The sequence below is a fragment of the Martes martes genome, assembly GCF_963455335.1.
Source record: "Martes martes genome assembly, chromosome: 14".
NCBI lineage: Eukaryota > Metazoa > Chordata > Mammalia > Carnivora > Mustelidae > Martes > Martes martes.
In genome coordinates this window covers 31,948,160-31,965,981 of record NC_137902.1, presented here as the reverse complement: position 1 = coordinate 31,965,981, position 17,822 = coordinate 31,948,160, and the positions used below count along the sequence as shown (strand labels likewise).

The following is a 17,822-nucleotide window of genomic DNA, read 5'->3' as shown; positions in this document are numbered from 1 at the left end:
CCCTCTGATCTTCCCCCTTCTTCCTATGCTCCTTCCACCTGTTAAATGCCTTTGGTCTTAACCTTTGGTCTTAAGGAATCCTTCCTGCTGGTTCAAAGGCATCTGAGGTTAAAGTGAAGGAAAGAAAACACACACACACACACACACACACACACGCACGCACGCACACACAGAGAACCTTTCAGATCCAACCCTGCCCAGACCAACTCTCCAGACAAAGGTTTCCATTGTTGTCTAAAAACAAACTTTTCCACAGGGAGGCCTTAAAAGAGCCACAAGTCTCCAAGCCTCCAGACTCTTCTAGTTCTCATCCCCACTCTGCCCAGACCCTGGCAATATCCCTTCTCCTTGCTGGGCCTCAGTTTCCTAATCTGTGAATGCGTGTCCCCCGCCCCATTACTACTCTCCAAGACGCCATACTGTGTCAGAATGCTGCGTGTGGACAGCAGCTGGATCCCCATTTTAAGTAAGTGCTTACCTGGGAATAAGGGTCACAAAGACAAATGCGCCCCTTTTTCCCTATGTTCCCCAAGAGCCAGCACAATGTAGTATTTACAGAATATAGAAGTGGGTATTCGTTGCCATGGGAGTCAGAACTGAATAAAATGAAAGCCTGCCAGACCATTGAGACCTCGTGCAAATTAATAATGTCGCCACATCTGTAAAATGGGATAATAATAAAAGCAGAAATGATGTACAGATTATTAGACAAACATTATGAAAGCACACACTAGGTATTCAGAAAACATATCCCTTCTTTCTAGACTCTAGTTTATATTGGGTAATATAACTCTGTGTCATCCTCCTCCTCTGGAAAATCCTTCCTTCTCTCCTTTCCCAGGGCTTGTCCAAGCCCTCCTCTGCCAGGAAGCCTTCTCTGCATGGACTCTATTTCTAAAGGTCCAAGGCCAGAAGTTTCCCAAAGATTGGCTTGGGGAGGAAAGGGGAGGAGGGGAAGAAGTTCCCTGCCCTGAGAATTTCCTTCCTGTGAATTCCGGAAGATTAACCCCTCCCCTGCTCCACCCCGGAATGGAGCACTGACCACAACATCTGTGTAGGCTTTGAGTTTGCACACTCATTAGGTCAGAATCCCATAACCACCCTGAGATGGGCAGGATGAGCTGGGACAGCATCCCCTCCCCTGCAACTCGGTCCCCCAGAGTCCCTCCCATAGCTCACTGCCCACTCACTCCAGGAAGACAAGGAAGACGATCATGTGGTTTCTTTCCCCTCCATGGGAGGGCCTCACAAGTCTCCAACCCAGACCCTTCCTTTTGCCCAAACCCTAGGACTGTAAGGACTCCATGGTCTCCGGTCATTTTGAATCCTACAGTAAAAACACCTTCTAACCAAAAACTGGACCGCAGGAGAGGAAGGAATAGGCCCAAGGTCTCAGCCAGTTCCAAGGCAGGGCTGAGTTAGAACGTGGGTCTCTGGGCTCTAGACTCTCCATGCCTCTGCCCACTCCCTCTTTCCCACCAGCTGCACCCCCTTCCTGTCTCTGGTACCACAGGCTTCTCCCAGGCTCCGAAACCAGTAGGCCTTTGTGACACCTGCCTGCAGACCACCAGTCCCACCCTCCCAAACCCACTGCCTCATTCCCATCACCTCATGACAAGGAGCCCAGGCTGAACTCCCCAGAAGCCCATTCTGCACAACAGGGCCAGATTCCTCTTCCCTCAACATACCTTTTCCGTGCCACTCTCCTGTCCAACAACCTGCCATGGCTCGTCTGTCCCACGGGATCAAAGCTCTCCTGACCAACACACCCACGAAGCTCATTCACCTACTCCAGCCCACCTGGGTTTGCCCTGCTCCCCTATGTGCTCCCTCCTCTCTCTCCTGGATGACCTCCTGGCTCCCTCTCAGACCTCTGGCCACATCACTCCCCTCCTCGGCAGGTCTTCCATCCTCCCCTTCCTCCTGTCCTGTTGGTCCCCCCATGAGGACCTTCCCTGACCTCCACAGCCCACAGCAGTCTCCGACTCCTCTGCACGTAGTCACCACAAGCAGTTAAGGGCCTAAGCCTGGTGTTCTCCTGGCCTCATGTTGACCCTCTACTGTCTGAGCTATATGAACGTTACCTCATCGCCAAACTGCAAATGGCCAACCACCAACTTGGCCATGATCTTCCCACCTCCAACCTCAGCCTGGCATTCATTCCACAAATATTATCTGAGTGCGTCCGATGGGCCAGAGAGTCCTTGCCCTTGCTCTTGAAACCCTTCTTACCCTTCAAGCAATCTTAAATGCCACATGCTCTGTGAACCTCCTCCCTGTTCCCCAACTCCCACACACCCCCACAAAGGAGTCTTCATCTCTCCACCGTAGGACCTCCCAGTTGTTCTCCAGTCAATCTCCCCACCACCCCTATGTCCTCCCTAGATGCAGACCTTCTCCTCCTCACCCACAGCTGAGCCTCCTACAATACCCTTTACCAAGAAGATGTTCAATGAATAGGCTTCACAGTGAACTGAAAGAAACAGAATCTGCCCAGTTCTCAGGCCAGCCTGGGCTCCTGGGTGGCCCCGTACATCCAAGTGACCTCTTACTGTTCTTCCAAGATTGGATTTGGGCCCAGACTGAATCAAATGACCACTTATCATTCTTCCAAAATTAGGCTTTCCTCTTTAATTACACCTTATCTAACCACATTCTATGTGGATTCTAATTACATAATTACTTTAAGCCTTGGGACTTAAGAGAAAAAAAGAAAGAAAGGAGTGTGTATGATTACACAGGTAAGTAAACACATCAAATACGCGTATTTCTACATGCCAGATGTCATTTTTCTCTTCAGATACCATTTTGTAACCCAGAAAATATAGTCCATGGAGGTGTCTAAATCACATTAAGGTAAAAAAATCTTACTGGGTAGGAGTCGATGAAGGAGAACTTCAAGGAGAGCCTAATAACCCTGAGATGGGCTTCGAAAGAAGCTTGAAGTCAGTAGCCAGCCCTCCCTCTTCCCTTCCTGCAATGAACAGGGAGCTGCGTGGTTGGGCATGGTAGATTCTGAAAATTTGACCAGCCTGATCCCCCCCTAACCCAAATACCCACTTTGTTCTGAATCCAGGCACTCACTGCACTCTTCTCTCCTTAGGGCATGCGTGCACCATTCTCTCCCCAACCAGACTATGTTCACCCCGCAGGCAGGGGCCCTATTTCAGCCATCTTGGTATTTCCAGTTCTCAATCCTTCCCCCGACCAGTAGGGGCATTTAGCAGGCCCTTCCCCGTCCTTATACTCATCCTTATACTCCCGGCCTTATTAAAGTATTGACCTCCCAGGGTGCCTGGGTGGCTCAGTGGGTTAAAGCCTCTGCCTTTGGCTCAGGTCATGATCTCAGGGTCCTGGGATCGAGCACTACAACAGGCTCTCTGCTCAGCGGGGAGCCTGCTTTCTCCTCTCTCTCTGCCTGCCTCTCCGCCTACTCGTGATCTCTGCCTGTCAAATAAATAAAATCTTAAAAAAAAAAAAAAAAAAGCATTGACCTCTCCCAATCCACTAAGCCTTCTCATGCCACGCTGCCTTTGTTCATGCTGGTGCCCCCAACTTTTATCAGGAACACCCTCTTCTGGTCCTCTTCCAGCCCCCTCCCACCTCCATGGCGGTCCCCACTGCAGGTGGTACTTGCCCTACCTTAGTGTTTATAACACCTGGGCGCAAAAACCTTTTCATGTGCTACTTCTCCCTTCAGACCAGGTCACCCAACTTTCTGATCACACCTTCCTGTTAGTAAAATAGCTTTGAGCATATTTACTTATAAGTTAATTATAAAATCCGTACTACTATAAATAGGAAAGCTACATCTTTCTTATGTTTGAGTTAAAGAATAAATAGAACTTTCACTGATGTTTTCTTCCTGCCACTCAATCGATCTCTTGAGAGCTCACCCACTGCTCTAGATTAGGAACAGCGTGAGGACAGCTAGGCTATTTTGTTCTCTTTATATTCCCAGAATCTGCAACAGAACCCAAAATTTAGTAAATGAATTAATTTGCTCACGGCTAGTGAGCCCCTTCTGTGGGCCAGGAACACGCTGGGCCCTGGGGACAGAATATGGCTAAGAACCAGCTCTGGCCACGGCCATCATGGACCCAGCTACAGATGGCTGGGGTGGGCAGACAAACAATGATTTCCCCAACAAATGTAACAAAGCAGCTGAGGCAGATGCTGTGATGAATGTTCTGTCCAGAACCACTGAATCATGCGAGCCTCAAACGGGAGGTTTTAAACTGCTCCGGGGGATCAGAGAAGGCTTCCCCGGGAACATGCTGCTGCAGGTGCCGTGTGCAGGACGAGCAGAGTTGGCTAGGTAGAGGGAAGAAAGAACACTCCCCACTAAGGAAACTAAACAGGCAAAATCCAGAGGCTGGAATGGAGAAGCGTAAGTGCCAGGGACTAACTGGCCAATAAAACAAAATGAATGAACAAGCCCCAAAAGGATAGTGAGTTCCCCTCCCCTTTACTCTCCCCTATTTATCAAAACAGACCCAGCTTCCAACTTCTGAAGGGGTCGCTCAGTCCCAATACCGCCCAGCCTCTGGGCCAAGCAGGCAGGTGGGTCTCCTCCAAGCCTCCCAGCCGGCTGGGAGTGGGGTCCTGCACCCCTCCTGAGAAGCTCAAAAGCTTAGGAAGACACTCCTAGGAAGACACTCCTGGAAACCATGCCTGTTGCTATGGGCACCACCAACCCAAGGCTCCTAGGCAGTTTAATTTTTTGAAGAGAGTATTAAATATTTTATGTCTTCTAACAGCCCGGTTTCTTCCCTGCTACAATGGAAAAGAACACCCAGTGCAAATACCCAGCAAGGCAGCCCAAGGAGGTGTGCACCCTGCCATGGAGGCTAACCTCTGGATTCCCTGCTTGCCCAGGGGGACGTTCCTTGCGGGAGCAACCTGGGAATCCAGAACTGCGGCCACAAAAACTCCTTCTCTACTGGGGCCCCTGTGACCCCAGGAAGGGAAAATTATTCACCACGATGCTTCAGGTGAGTGAAAGGTGAGTGAAACAGCCCACGACCTTCATCATTCAAGATCAGACAGAGACCGTGGACGGTACTGTAGGCTGGCAGGCCGGGGGCCTCCTCCCACAGCAGCTGTTCTGAAGAGCAGCCTAGCTTCTCTCCGCGCTCAGGCATGACTAACATCTCCCAGCTCCTGGGGGGCCTCGCCCCCTCACACCTGCCAGGCCTGGCTCGCTAACGCACCATGCCCAACAGAAAGGCCCCACAAAGCAAGCACAAAACCGTCCTCCAAGGCCTGTGACTGTCTTGGGCCAGGCTCACAGGCCTGGCAACCCATCTGTCAGCAGCCGGCACCCTCCCCTGCTTAGGCCCTCGGGCCTCCGGAGTCCAGCTTTCTCTAGCTACTCTATCTTCCATCCCTGTTGGGGTTTTTCTTTCTCTGGAGACTCTATTCATTTTGTCTTGCTTAAAGCGGCCCAGTTCCTCCTGTTGCCTTGGCTTTTCCATCCAGATCCCTGGCCTGCTCTCAAGCCCATGGCCCAGGCCACTGGGGCAGTGACAGATCTCCCAGCTGCAGCTCTGGCCCGTCTCACCTCACCCCACGGGCCGCGGGATCCTCTCCTCTCACCGGCCTGCTGCGCGTGTGGTCTATGAGGAGAGGCACACACAAGAGTCAGCGGTGTGTGTGTTGCAGCAGCCTGGGACAGACGCCCACACAGCCACACAACACGAAAACGTTTCCATTGTCCCCCCTCGACGCAGCATCAACAGCTACGCCCCCTGACCATCATTCTGGGCTCACAGGAAACAGTCACTCGACTCTGGCGCTGCCCCGACAGATGCCAGACAAACTCTACATGGAGATGAGCGATCTGCACGTGAGCGAGCTCCTTACAGGTCACACTAGGAAACCACTCACACTAGGAAAATGCACAGCTGCCAGGTCCCCCACAAATTCCGGCAACAAGAGAAACTGTTTGGATTTCAACAGCTATGTCCCGGTGACCTTTCGTACTGGGAAACCAAATTCAAAGGCCGGCCTACGGGCTGATGTTCATAATCGATGCACCAGGCATTATATAAATGAGTAATGAGTTTGCGCATTGACACGTGGGCAGTTCCGGGATCTTCTAAGCACCCATTCCTGTCACAGCTGCCCTGGGCTAGAACGTCATCCATGAATGGTGGAAAGTCACGGCCCCAAGGAGAACAAGCTTGGCAAAGCCAGGTAGAGGTCACAAGTACTCAACAATCCTGACCACAGGTCCTCAGGCAGCACATGTGTGGCCCCGTGAGAAGCCAGGTAGCCAGAAGCAGTCTCCCCCCAGGTCAGTCCTGAGTCCACTATCACCAGACACCTGACTGTCTGTCTGTCTGTCTGACGGTCCATCCCTGGCCATGTTCTGCCCCCTGCCCTGCGTGCCTCACCTGGCCGAGGCTGTCTGTCTGTCTGACGGTCTGTCCCTGGCCATGTTCTGCCCCCTGCCCTGCGTGCCTCACCTGGCCGAGGCTGGCTGTCTGTCCGACAGTCTGTCCCTGGCCGTGTTCTGCCCCTTGCCCTGCATGCCTCACCTGGCTGAGGCGAGATGCCGGATAGGTCAGGGGTGTCCCAGGCGCCATCACCACCCCCGCCCCCACACACGCTGTCCTACCAAAACCTTCCTGCCTCAAAACCTGAAATAAACTGCTGGACGCCTACAGGGAAGCCAAGAGCCCCATGCTCTTGTTCACGGACACCTGTTCTACACGTTCATGGATGCCTGTTCTACACGTTCACCAATGCCTGTTCGAGGGACGAGATGAGCCTGTGGCTATGAAAGAACTTCTTCGACTGAAGTTCCGCGTGCAAGCAGGGATTCGCCCAGCAAATGGGGCGCCCTCCCAGCCCTGGGGCTAATATTGGAGCTCCCTTTCTCCCCAAAACAGGGCACCCTGAGCACACCAGGCCACACCAGGTGGACCTGCTTGCAAGACTGAGCAAATCACCAAGCGACGAAAATCCCAAAGAGAAGCTTAGGCTCCAACTGCCAGATCACCCAGGATCCGTCCTTTCTCTCCTCCACACACCTCTGGCACATCCCTCTGCTCCACGGGGCTGACGGCCAATGTCTGAGACCTGCCCCCCTCCAAGGCAGAAATACAGTAGGGGGAGAAGAAATGTCTGGGGACAAGACAAAGGGCCATGGGTAGAGACAGACCAGAAGGAAAGGGACATCAAAGGGGTTCCTTGTTCAAGCGTCAGTGACGAGCTTCGCAGCCGGCATTTTTATATCAGGTCTCACACCCAAAGCAGCCCCCAGCTTAGACACATTCGGTTCTGGGTCCCTCTCCAGGCGGTCAGTCAGCTCTGCAAACACAGCCTCGCCTGCCAACGTTCTTTCTCTGCTCTGTGGTCTCCTGTTTAAAAATGCCTCCTTGACTCCACCAATAACTTGTCTCCCTCTCCTCAACATAGCAGCCACCACTACCACGTGTCAGGCACAGGCTAAAGACTTGCATCATTGAGTCAGCCACAACCCTGGGAGGGAGGCACCTTTATTTTCTCCATTGGACAGGGGAAAGCCTGGGGCAGAGAGGAGCCACTCGCTCCAGGAGGCAGCAGGTGTGGGCAGCACGAGCACGGCGACCACGCTCTTCGTCATCTGCTTGCCCCTCACGTCCAAGCAAGAAGAGCCAAGCTCCAGGAGAAGAGATCTGTTCCCAGCTCGAGCCCATCCAGCGACATGGCCGAGAACAAATGGCTTCTCTCTGCATCGGCTGCCTCTGCTGTGAAACAAGACTGATCACAGATGCCTGCTCTAGAAACTTAGCTTAGAAGCTTTGCTCTCTCTGTAGCCCAGTTCAGGCTGCCCGAGAGAACGTCCTGAGATGACAGGACTTGTGTCTAGGAGCGCTGGTGGGAACGAGGGACTGAATGGCAAACTGTATTTCATTTTAATTAACTTAAAATGAATATGGCTGGTGTCCACCACACTGGAAAGCTCAGCTCTAGTCTAGAATTCTAGGAGGGCAGAGGCCACTTCTCTTTGGTCACTGCTGCATTCCCAGAGCCCAGCCCAGACCCTGGTGTGTGGCTGGTTCTCAGTAATTATTTGTTGAACAAATCAAAAGCAAAGGACTTTTCAGGTGCTCTAATAAGGCTTCCTCTCCCACCCCAGGATTGATTTCCAGGCTTTCTGGCTAATGGATATCTAACCTTGGCTTGGCAAGGAGTTCAGGGCCTCCCAAATGCAATACAGCAGGGACTGGCTCTCAGGATGAAAAGTGCTTCTGTGAAGCCAAATTTATCTCCCTGAAATTCCTACTTACTAGTCCTGGCACATTAGCTCACAGGTTTAGAAAAACCAAACTGAATTATGAAAAAGCACTTAAACATCTGTAAACACTATAAACGCAGGATTGTATCTATAATTCACTTTCTTAGTTAAGATGAATCTGATCTTACCTTGTAACGGTGTGAGGCCCATTAAACAAATACATGACAGTGACCTGTTTGGGGGAAACAGTCCCCCAGTGTCAGGGCTGTGGTACAGAACAGCTATCGCTGCTGACTTTCCCATCAGTGCATTTGAGATTTGGGCCCCAAGCTCCATAACTGTGCCAAGAAGTGTACAGCTGGACTTCCAAGGAGCAAGGCCTCGTTCTCTGAGCAGGGTCTGGGCATTCTGGCAGATCAGCTCCTGTTTTCTTATTTCCTTGATGTACTCTAAGTGGAAAAGCCTAACATGCACCAAGGGCCATGCACCCAGGGCTACGTCAGACACAAAGATGACTGTGATGTAGCCCCCACGAGGAGCCCGCCGTCCAGAGGGGGAGGTCAAACCTGCAGCGCACCGACTGTTTCAGGCACGGAACTTCAATCAGGAGCAAGACATACATGCCACAGTCACTCAGTGTGACCAAGGTCCTCACAGACATATCTACAAAATATTGACCGGGCTGCCTTCGAAGAGATACCCGGAAGGATGCCAGCACCGTGCCTTGACACAGCAGGTATTTACAGCCATGAACTCAATCAAATCTTGACGAACAGCTCATTTTAATGTGGGGGAAACCAAGACCAGGACAAGTTAAGTGACTTTTCAAGGTGCCCCAGGTCATTAGTGATAGGGCTGGACATAACACCTGAGCCTCGTCACTCTCCAGCCCACCATCCCACAGTGCCCGCTCATGGTGCTTTTTCGGCTACCTGGTGTGGGGAGAAGGCTAGATCTGCTGCCTGTTACTAGGTCTATCTCAGAATAAACAACGGATTTATTTTTGTAAGACTGCATGCTTGGGACACTCTTGAAATCTCATGACTAACTGTATGCACACCACCTTAGAGACATGCATTCAATCCGTGTACAAACATTTCTTGAGAATATACGCTACCTCTAGCAGGTACTAGTCTAAGGGCTTGGACAAAGAGATGAAACTTCTGGTCAAACTGGAAGGTGAAACACCCATATTTCTCCCTGCTCTCTCCTAGAACCCCACTAAAAGGACAGAAGAAAATTCTGATTTTTGATGGAAAGAAGACAATGACAGACAAGATATATCAACAGAATTCTGGAAGACAGAGAGCTGACCGCCATGCAGTAGTGGACTCAGGTTTCTGCCCGCTAAGTGCAAGCAGGGGAGGGAAACACTAAGCAAGCGGGGACTTACGCCACAGAAACAGAAGAAGCCTCTGGAATTGGAGGCACCAAGGATTAAGAGGGGAGGGGAGAGGGGCTAAAAAAGAGAGTGTGCTAAAAGTTTGTTGAAGGAGAACTTCCAGCCCAGGGATGTCTCTCCTACCATCTACTCAGTCTGGTGACTTTCCTCCCTCAGGCAGAAGAAGGCAGAGATGGACTGTTTAGGCAAACTACACCAGAGACTCGGGATGCAGACACAGTTGAGAGAAGAAAGGAGAGAAGGGGGCAACCTTCAAAAAAGGACAGAGTAAGGGAAAGTCTGCACACCAAACAGGGTATGCAGCCTCCTTTCCCACCAGGGTTCCCACAATGTAAGACATCCAGGCTATTTCACCCCAGGCAACATCTCTCTCCAGGAAAACCCAACATACCCCTGAGAAAAGATCTATAGGCACAGACATCGAAAGGGGGCTCTCTTCCGGAGCCCACGATGAAGTTAAGCCCCCTTCCTTGTCACACAAATGCCCAATCAGCAATCTTAAAATATAAATGTACAGTCAAGGATCCGTGGAAGAACAGCTCCAGTGGGAAATTCAGTAACTGAAACAAGCAGGAAAGGGGGCATGGAGGAAACAAAGACAAAGCAGGAAAGAGCCAAAAAACACCGTAAACAGAAACAAAAACAAAAACCTAACCTAAGTGAATTTATTGCACCCATGAAACAAGAACAACATACTGTTTAAAAAAAAAAAAAAGTGAGCATCAGAGAATGACGTATTCCAGAAAGTAAGCATGCAAGCATGTTTCATGCAAAACCATGAAAACATAAATTTGAAAATTCAAAAGGGTTAAGAATGAAGCTGAAGAGGTCTCTCACTAAGTAAAACAAAAATAAAATGAAAAACAAGAAATAAAAGATTTTAAAATTATAAACTCGGGGCGCCTGGCTGGCTCAGTTGGTACAGCATACGACTCTAGATCTCAGGGTTGTAAGCTCAAGCCCCACACTGGGTGCAGAGATTACTTTAAAAAAATAATAAAATGTTTAAAAACATAAAGTGAAAATAAAAATTATAAACTGAACCCAGGAAGTCCAACATCCGATTAATAGAGGAGTTCCAAAGACAAAAGAAAAAAAGGAACTTACCAAGGAAAAATATAAGAAAATTTCCCAAAACTGAAGAATTTGAGTCTTCAGATCAAAACAGTACACTAAAGCAACTAGCACAATAATTTTAAAAGCAAGAAAATTTCCAGTACAGAGAAAGAGAGATGATCCTAAAACTTGTGGTGAGAAAAAAAGCAGATTACCCATAGGTGATCAAGAATCCACATAGCATCTGAATTTTTGCCATTAATATTAGAACCTAGAAGACAGTGGAGCAATGCTTTTGAAATTCCAAGGGACCATGGCTTTCAACCTAAAATTCTAGACAAATTAAGTCACCAATCCGGATGCCAGGGTGGCTCAGTCAGTTAAGCGGCTGCCTTCGCCTCAGGTCATGATCCCAGGGTCCTGGGATGGAGTCCCACATCAAGCTCCCTGCTCCACGGAGAGCCTGCTTCTCCCTCTCCCTCTGCCTGCTGCTCTGCCCAGTTGTACTCTCTATATCTCTCTGTCAAATAAATAAGTAAAATCTTGAAAAAAAAAAAAAAACACCAATCAAGTGTAAATGTTGAATAAGGATATTTCAGACGTGCAAGTTTGAAGTGAACCTCCATAGACCCTCTCTTAGAACCTCCTGGGAAAATAAACCAAGAAAGAGGAAACAGAGGATCCAGCCCAGGACAAGGTAAAGGAATTCCCAGGATGAGTCATGTCACAGGCCTATAGGTCAATCAACCCAGAAAAGAGGAGAGGGTTGGAGGCCTCTGGGAGGGAGGTCTCCAAGGGAAAAATGGTAATAAAATAAAGAGGAACATGTGTTATAAAACATAGATGTTTTAAAATTCTTTCAGAGACTTTGGGAATTAGTAATAAGTACATAGAAAACAAAATAGAAAAAAAGAAGGCAATGATCAACTAAAAAAAATGATGTACAAGAAAGGAAATACAGCACAACTATATGGTTCAGCCATGAACACTATTTACACAGCCAAGATAATGCAAGCATTAAATATCAATATAACCCAAAACTGTAATGTAACCATATTGGGAAGACAGTGTGAACAGAGGTATGTGGGGAAAAGAGGGGACTAAGGGCTCCTCTAATCCATGGTAGGGCATCAAGGAATAATATCCAAATTGAACAATCAGGAAACAGCACTGTTAGCAGGCAACTCACAAATATAATAGTACTATCAGGAAAAATAGCTAATAGAGTTGGAAGTGACTGTGGTAGGCAGAATAATGGCACCTCAAAGATGGTGTCCATATCCTAATCCCCGAGCCTATAAACATGTTATCTGGCATAGGGGAATTACGGTTGCAAACAGAATAAAGGTTGCTGATCAAGGGCACTTAAAATAAGATTGCTAGATGACGCAGGCGAGCCCAAAGTACCCACAAGTGTAGGGAGTCAGAGGAAGATGGGACTCTGTGAGAAGTCAGACTGATGCAGTGGGAGGGGCCTCGGCCAGCCGGCTCTGGCAGAGGAAGGGGGCCGGGGGCCAGGGGCCAGGGAATGCAGGCAGCCTCCAGAAGCTAGAAGACCGCAATCAAGGACACAGATTCTTCCCAAAAGGGAATACACCCCTGCTACCACCTTTATTTTAGCCCAGTGAGAACCTTTTCAGACTTCTAACCTACATAACCATAATATGAATTTATGTTGCTTCGAGCCACTATGTTGGTGGTAATTTGTTACTGCAGCAATAGAAAATCACATTCAGTGACCGACTCCGGGGAGTAATCACTGGAATGAGAAGGGGTGACACAGCGTTTCTTTATAAGCCTTGCAGTGTTACTTGACTTTAGAAAGTATACACACCCACAAACACACACTTCTAAAAAAGTATGTGTGTATATTACATACACACACATATACACATATATACATAAATAAAATATGACTTTGATGTAAATTAAAATTGCATTTCAAAAGGGATGAAACATAGATTCTGTCTTGCCAGATCTCACAATCTGGTAGAAAAGACAGACAGGGAACCAGCTACTGCTGAACACAGGAAGAAAAGCAACTTTCAGATGTGAGGAGAGTCTGAAAGGAGAAGGAGGAGTCAGCCAGGCCAAAGAGAAAAGGCCCTCCATGAGGGACAAGCTCTGGAGGGAGGGAGAACCTGGTTTCTGGGGACACGTATAAGTGTTCATGACTGGGACATCCAGTGGGTCTGGCAGAGCCAGTGGGAAGGGCCGGGGGCAGGGGGCAGCTCTCCACGCAACCAGGCTTGGTGCCTGCCGCAATGCTGGCTTCTCCAGCTGGGCACGGAACCTGCTGTGCATGATTCAAGTGGACATGGGTAAGTGAAGGCCCAGTATACACACAGTATTTTCCTGGACCATCAGTTGTACTCAATAGCAGAGCATATATTTTTTTAAAGATTTTATTTATTCATTTGACAGAGAGAGAAAGAGAAAGAGAGAGAGAGCAGGAGCAGGGGAAGAGGTAGACGGAGAGGAGAAGCAGTCTCTCCACTAAGTGGGTAGCTGGACATGGGGCTTGATCCCAGAACCCCAAGATCACAACCTGAGCTGAAGTCGGATGCCTAACCGACTGAGCCACCCAGGCACCCCAACAGTAAAGCATTTTAAATACCTTTATACTAAAACCAGCACAGACATATTATAGAGTAGAGTACAAAAGTCATGTGAATTTTTAACATATTAACTAGAGATTTCAAGGCAACTGCTTGCTTGCAAGGCCAGCTTTAGACACTAAACTATCTGCTGACCACTGAGAACCAAGACTCAATCTTCTTTGTAATTAGTCTGAGTCAGAAGAAAATTTTAAAGCACTACACCAAGCATCCATCAAAGCACCAGGAACTTCATACCTGCAACCTGTCAGTGGGTGCCTACCCTCCTTGTGCCTAGCTTCCCTTGGGTCCCAATCGACATGAATCAGAAAGCTGAGCAACATCTCATTCTTCTCCAAAGGGGCCTGGGTCTTGCCACTGACTGTTGGGTTAGCCCAGCTTAGGGAAACAAAGAAAAACCATCACACTGAATTCTTACATGTACTCTCTTGGCCATAAGTGCCCCCACTTCCCCGACTCTGAGCATTAAGAGAATCACAGACAAGAGTCCCAGCTTCACCATCAACACCTCCAGCCTTTACAGTACAGGCCTCTGTCAGAGAACACACTGCACTCTTTCCATGGAAGGAAGTCAAGAAATAGGGCACATCTCTTGGGAGAGGGTGTCCCTTGTGTCCACAATACAGGGGTGGAAACTTTTTCTATTGTTGTAACTGTTTTTGTTATAAAAACAATAATATCCACATGACAGTGAGCCGGGAAATTTTTTTTTCTATAAAGAGCCACTACTGACCACAGAAGAAAAGGGGGGAAGGGAGGGGAGGTGGAAATCAATGGAAGGCCACACAGAAAGAAGTAAAAAGCAATTTAATTGGGTTTGGTTTGTTTGTTTTGTGTATAAAACACATACCCACACATGGAAAGAGAGTGAACTCAACTGACTGTAAATGAAGAGCAGAGAAGATTAAATTTTAATAGCAGTAGATGTATTAAAATATACTACAAAGCTGTGTTATTGACAGTCAAGAAAGAATGGGGAGGAGGGTAAGAAGAAAGAGAAAGATTCAGCAGGAGGAGAGAGAAAGACATGTATAAAGGAGGGAAGCGTGAGAAAGCAAGAAAGAGAGGATAGTGAGATACACAGACACACAGGCCTATCCCTGCACAAAAAGAGGGAACAACTCAAGGAATCTAGAGACACTTCCGAGGCCTGACCAAGGAGCCAAAGTAAACTACACCACACAGGCCAGCTGTTGGCTTGGGCTATAGACTTCAAAGTATTATCACCTTTCATCCTTGCCTTTGAACGGCTACTGATCCGGTTAACCACTATTCACAGCTCTTTAATTGCTCATTGAAACATTCGGAGGCTTCGCTCAGGTCCCAGGCCAGAAGCTCCCTGCACATGGGCTAAGTTCAGTGAATCAGCCAGCTCCAGGGGTGCCCTCTGAAAAGGGAGTGCGTGAAACACTATCTCATAAAACATACAAAACCCCATGAAAGTTTGAGGAGAAAACGCTGCTTGAGTTGAAAAGAGATTCTTTGGAGAACTTTCTTTCGTTTTGCATTGTGAAAAAAACCTGGGACTTCAGCAGAACTGGGTCCCACCTCAGCATTCTCTGGCCTCACCGCCAGCACACCTGACTTCCCACGTGTTCAAGTTCCATGTGGCCCAGTGGCTCCAAAGGCCTCAGCTGACCTTACGGCAAAGCAGCCTCTACCATACTCTGCAGTCTGAGGGTCAACAGGAGAGATCCCAAGGACACTCCACAGCCACCCCGAGCCCAGGCAGGTCCACCCACTCCCACCCCTGTCTAAACCAAGCCTCTTCTTGCTTCCTTCACTCCAAGGCTGCAGAAATCTGCTTCCTCCCGGCTGGCAAAGGCCCCCTTTCAGCTCCATCCCTCCCTCCTCCAAGCTTGGAGGCTGTGTTTTCCCCTTCCCCACCTGACCTGCCTCCAACCTCTCTCTTCTTCAACCATGTTTCCTCCTCACTTTCTCTATCCCATTTTAGAATCTCAGAGAAGGAGGGAGTAAGAGCTACGTATAGAACACAGGACCTCGAATCAACACACCTGGGTTCCTGTCCCAGCTTTGCATCTTGCTACCTGTGTGACTTTGGACAAATCACCAAACCTTCCCAATCCCTCAAATTCCTCTGTGAGGGGGGAGAAACCTGGCAGTCACAGTTTTCTTCCAACACTCATGCTCTAAACACCTGAATATTCACCTGTATAACTGTAAATAAAGCAGAGAGTTAAACATACACAGGAAGGAGGAATGAATTCTAAAAATTCCTTTTCCTGAGCATTCTGCCAATTCAAGTCACCCCAGTCAACCTCCAGAGTCTGTGCCCCTCATTCCAGGCCATTCTAGCTCTGAACTACTTACATGCAGTATATCCTCATCAATCACACTAATTGAGGAAAAGTTGAATCTGAAGCCATCAGAGGCCTGAGTCCTGGACTACTTCTTTCATGCCATTGAGCAACACTATGACTTTTAACATCGTTTAGCAAACTAAAAGGAATGTTAAAATGCCCTCACAAACTGGACTTGTGAATCTAAGAACGGTGATGCTGTCAGGAACCCGGGAAAATAGTCTGCTCCAAAGCCTTCTGCTTTTTATTCCCACAAGGACACAGGCCCAGAGCGTGGAAGCCACAAGCCCAAAGCCCTAAGCAGGTTGGTGGCCAGGATCAAAGCCAGCTGTCCTGCCTCTGGTCCCAAGCTCCTTCACCAAAGTTTTTTGGGACCATCCATCTCCTTTTACAGAGATGGATTAAATCCTAAATGATCACTGAGTGCCCTCTACAGCAAATCTATTTCCACATCCTGGGAAGGGTCCAGACCTAAGTTTGAATGACCAGATGATTACCAATGCTGCCTGATAAAAAGCCTTCTTTCCTGAACCCTGCCCATTCATACTCGGTGAAGAAAACCCCAGTCTACTATCTATATGGAACTCTATTTTAGGGAAGGGAAAATAGGGGAACGCTGAACAGTTCTTTGTTCTGCGAGTAAGAAGCATCTGCTCGTCCCCTCCCAGGACTCCAACCTCACCCCCCATTATTCCCAATCCCTTCAGAAAAGTTCACAGAAACTGTCCAACTAGCAGGAAAGAGAGCAGGTAAGAGGAGGATTGGGCCAACAGGGGGTGGGCTTGAAGGGAAGATGACAATACCCTTCCCACCTCTTGGCCTGCAGGGTAGAAAGCATTTCTTTTCAGTTGCTAATTCCCTGCTGGGAAGTCACCAAAAACAGCTAAACTCAGGGCCCTCCAGCTGAGAAATGAGCTCTCCGCAACCCCAGGAGAGCTACCCCTTTGCTAATTGTCCACTCTAAAGTGCGCAGGGCAAAGGTGCCAACAGACCCACCCTTCTCTGCCATCCCCTCAGGCCAAGAGCCTGAGACAGCAGAGCTTGGCTGGCAAGGAGCTATTTAAGGCAGCATCAAGAGGGTGGGGCAGAAAAATTGCTGGCAGCATCCTCTTCCTCCACCCCTCCCTCAAGCCAACACACACACACACACACACACACACACACCCTCCCAGTGGGTAGACAGCCATCTATCTCACCTGCGTCTCTAACGGCTGTAGATCTGGAGTCTCCAAATGTCCAGCACTGAGTGTGCTGTCCCCATCTGCTCCCCACCCCACTTTTAATCCATCCCCTTCTCTTCAACCACCACCAAGCTTCCTTTCCCATCAAAAACATAAAACTGAATCTAAATAGAGGAGCTCAAAAACCAAGGAGAGTGGAGACAGACAAGCCATCCCCGGCCTTCACTTATGAAAGGAAAAGGGGTGTGGGGGGGGTGATGTCAGAGGCCTGACTACCAGATAGGTTCCATGATGTCTCTAAATGAACCTCCCTCCTATTGACAGTGAAATCAATTCTGGCGATTTCAGCAGGTCGGCCCTGTGACAACAGGAGCATCCCAGCGCTCAGTTTAAAACAAAAATCCAAAGGTTCAGCCAGAACATGCTGGGAAAACACAGGGTCTGGATAAAAGGAGCCACGCTCAGTGGGATCCCTTCTGCTTTTATGTAGCAGTGTAACAGCGTAATAAATTCTGCCTGCTCGAAGAAAGCATGCACTGGTGAATTTCAAAGCCATCTTACGACAGCGGATGCAGGGGGGATGCAGAATTCGACAGCACATCCCCCCATGAAAGGTACATAATGACTTCAGGCCTCTCTCCCTTCTACCTTGAACGGCGCTACCGCTTATTAAGGAAGCCACATCGGAAAGCAGCCAGGTGGGAGCTAGGGATGCCCGGGGAATTCGGAGAAAGGAGTTGCTTTCCGTCCATGTCGGTGATGAGCTGCCTAGCAAGATGCTGCCAGTCACTCCGGGGGGATGAAGCAGCATGGGCGGATGGGCACGCACGGTGTTCCCGGACCCACACACGTACCCGCTCATTCAGGCGGGTCCTAGGCCAGACCGATCGTCCTAGCGCCCCTCCCGCCGCCCTCTCATCCCGGGGGATGCTGATGAATGAACACACCTGCGATGCCTCCATCCTGCCGCTCTCTCCCTCCTTCTTCCTCTGGCTGCTGCAGAGGAGCCCCTCCGCG

General features: G+C 49.1%; 1 protein-coding gene across 1 annotated transcript in view; it reads right to left on the bottom strand.

Annotated features, from left to right (window-relative positions):
- The window catches only part of SORBS1 (sorbin and SH3 domain containing 1), a 224,987-nt gene that overhangs the window by 206,651 nt on the left and 514 nt on the right, over window positions 1–17,822 (bottom strand). The window lies entirely within an intron of this gene.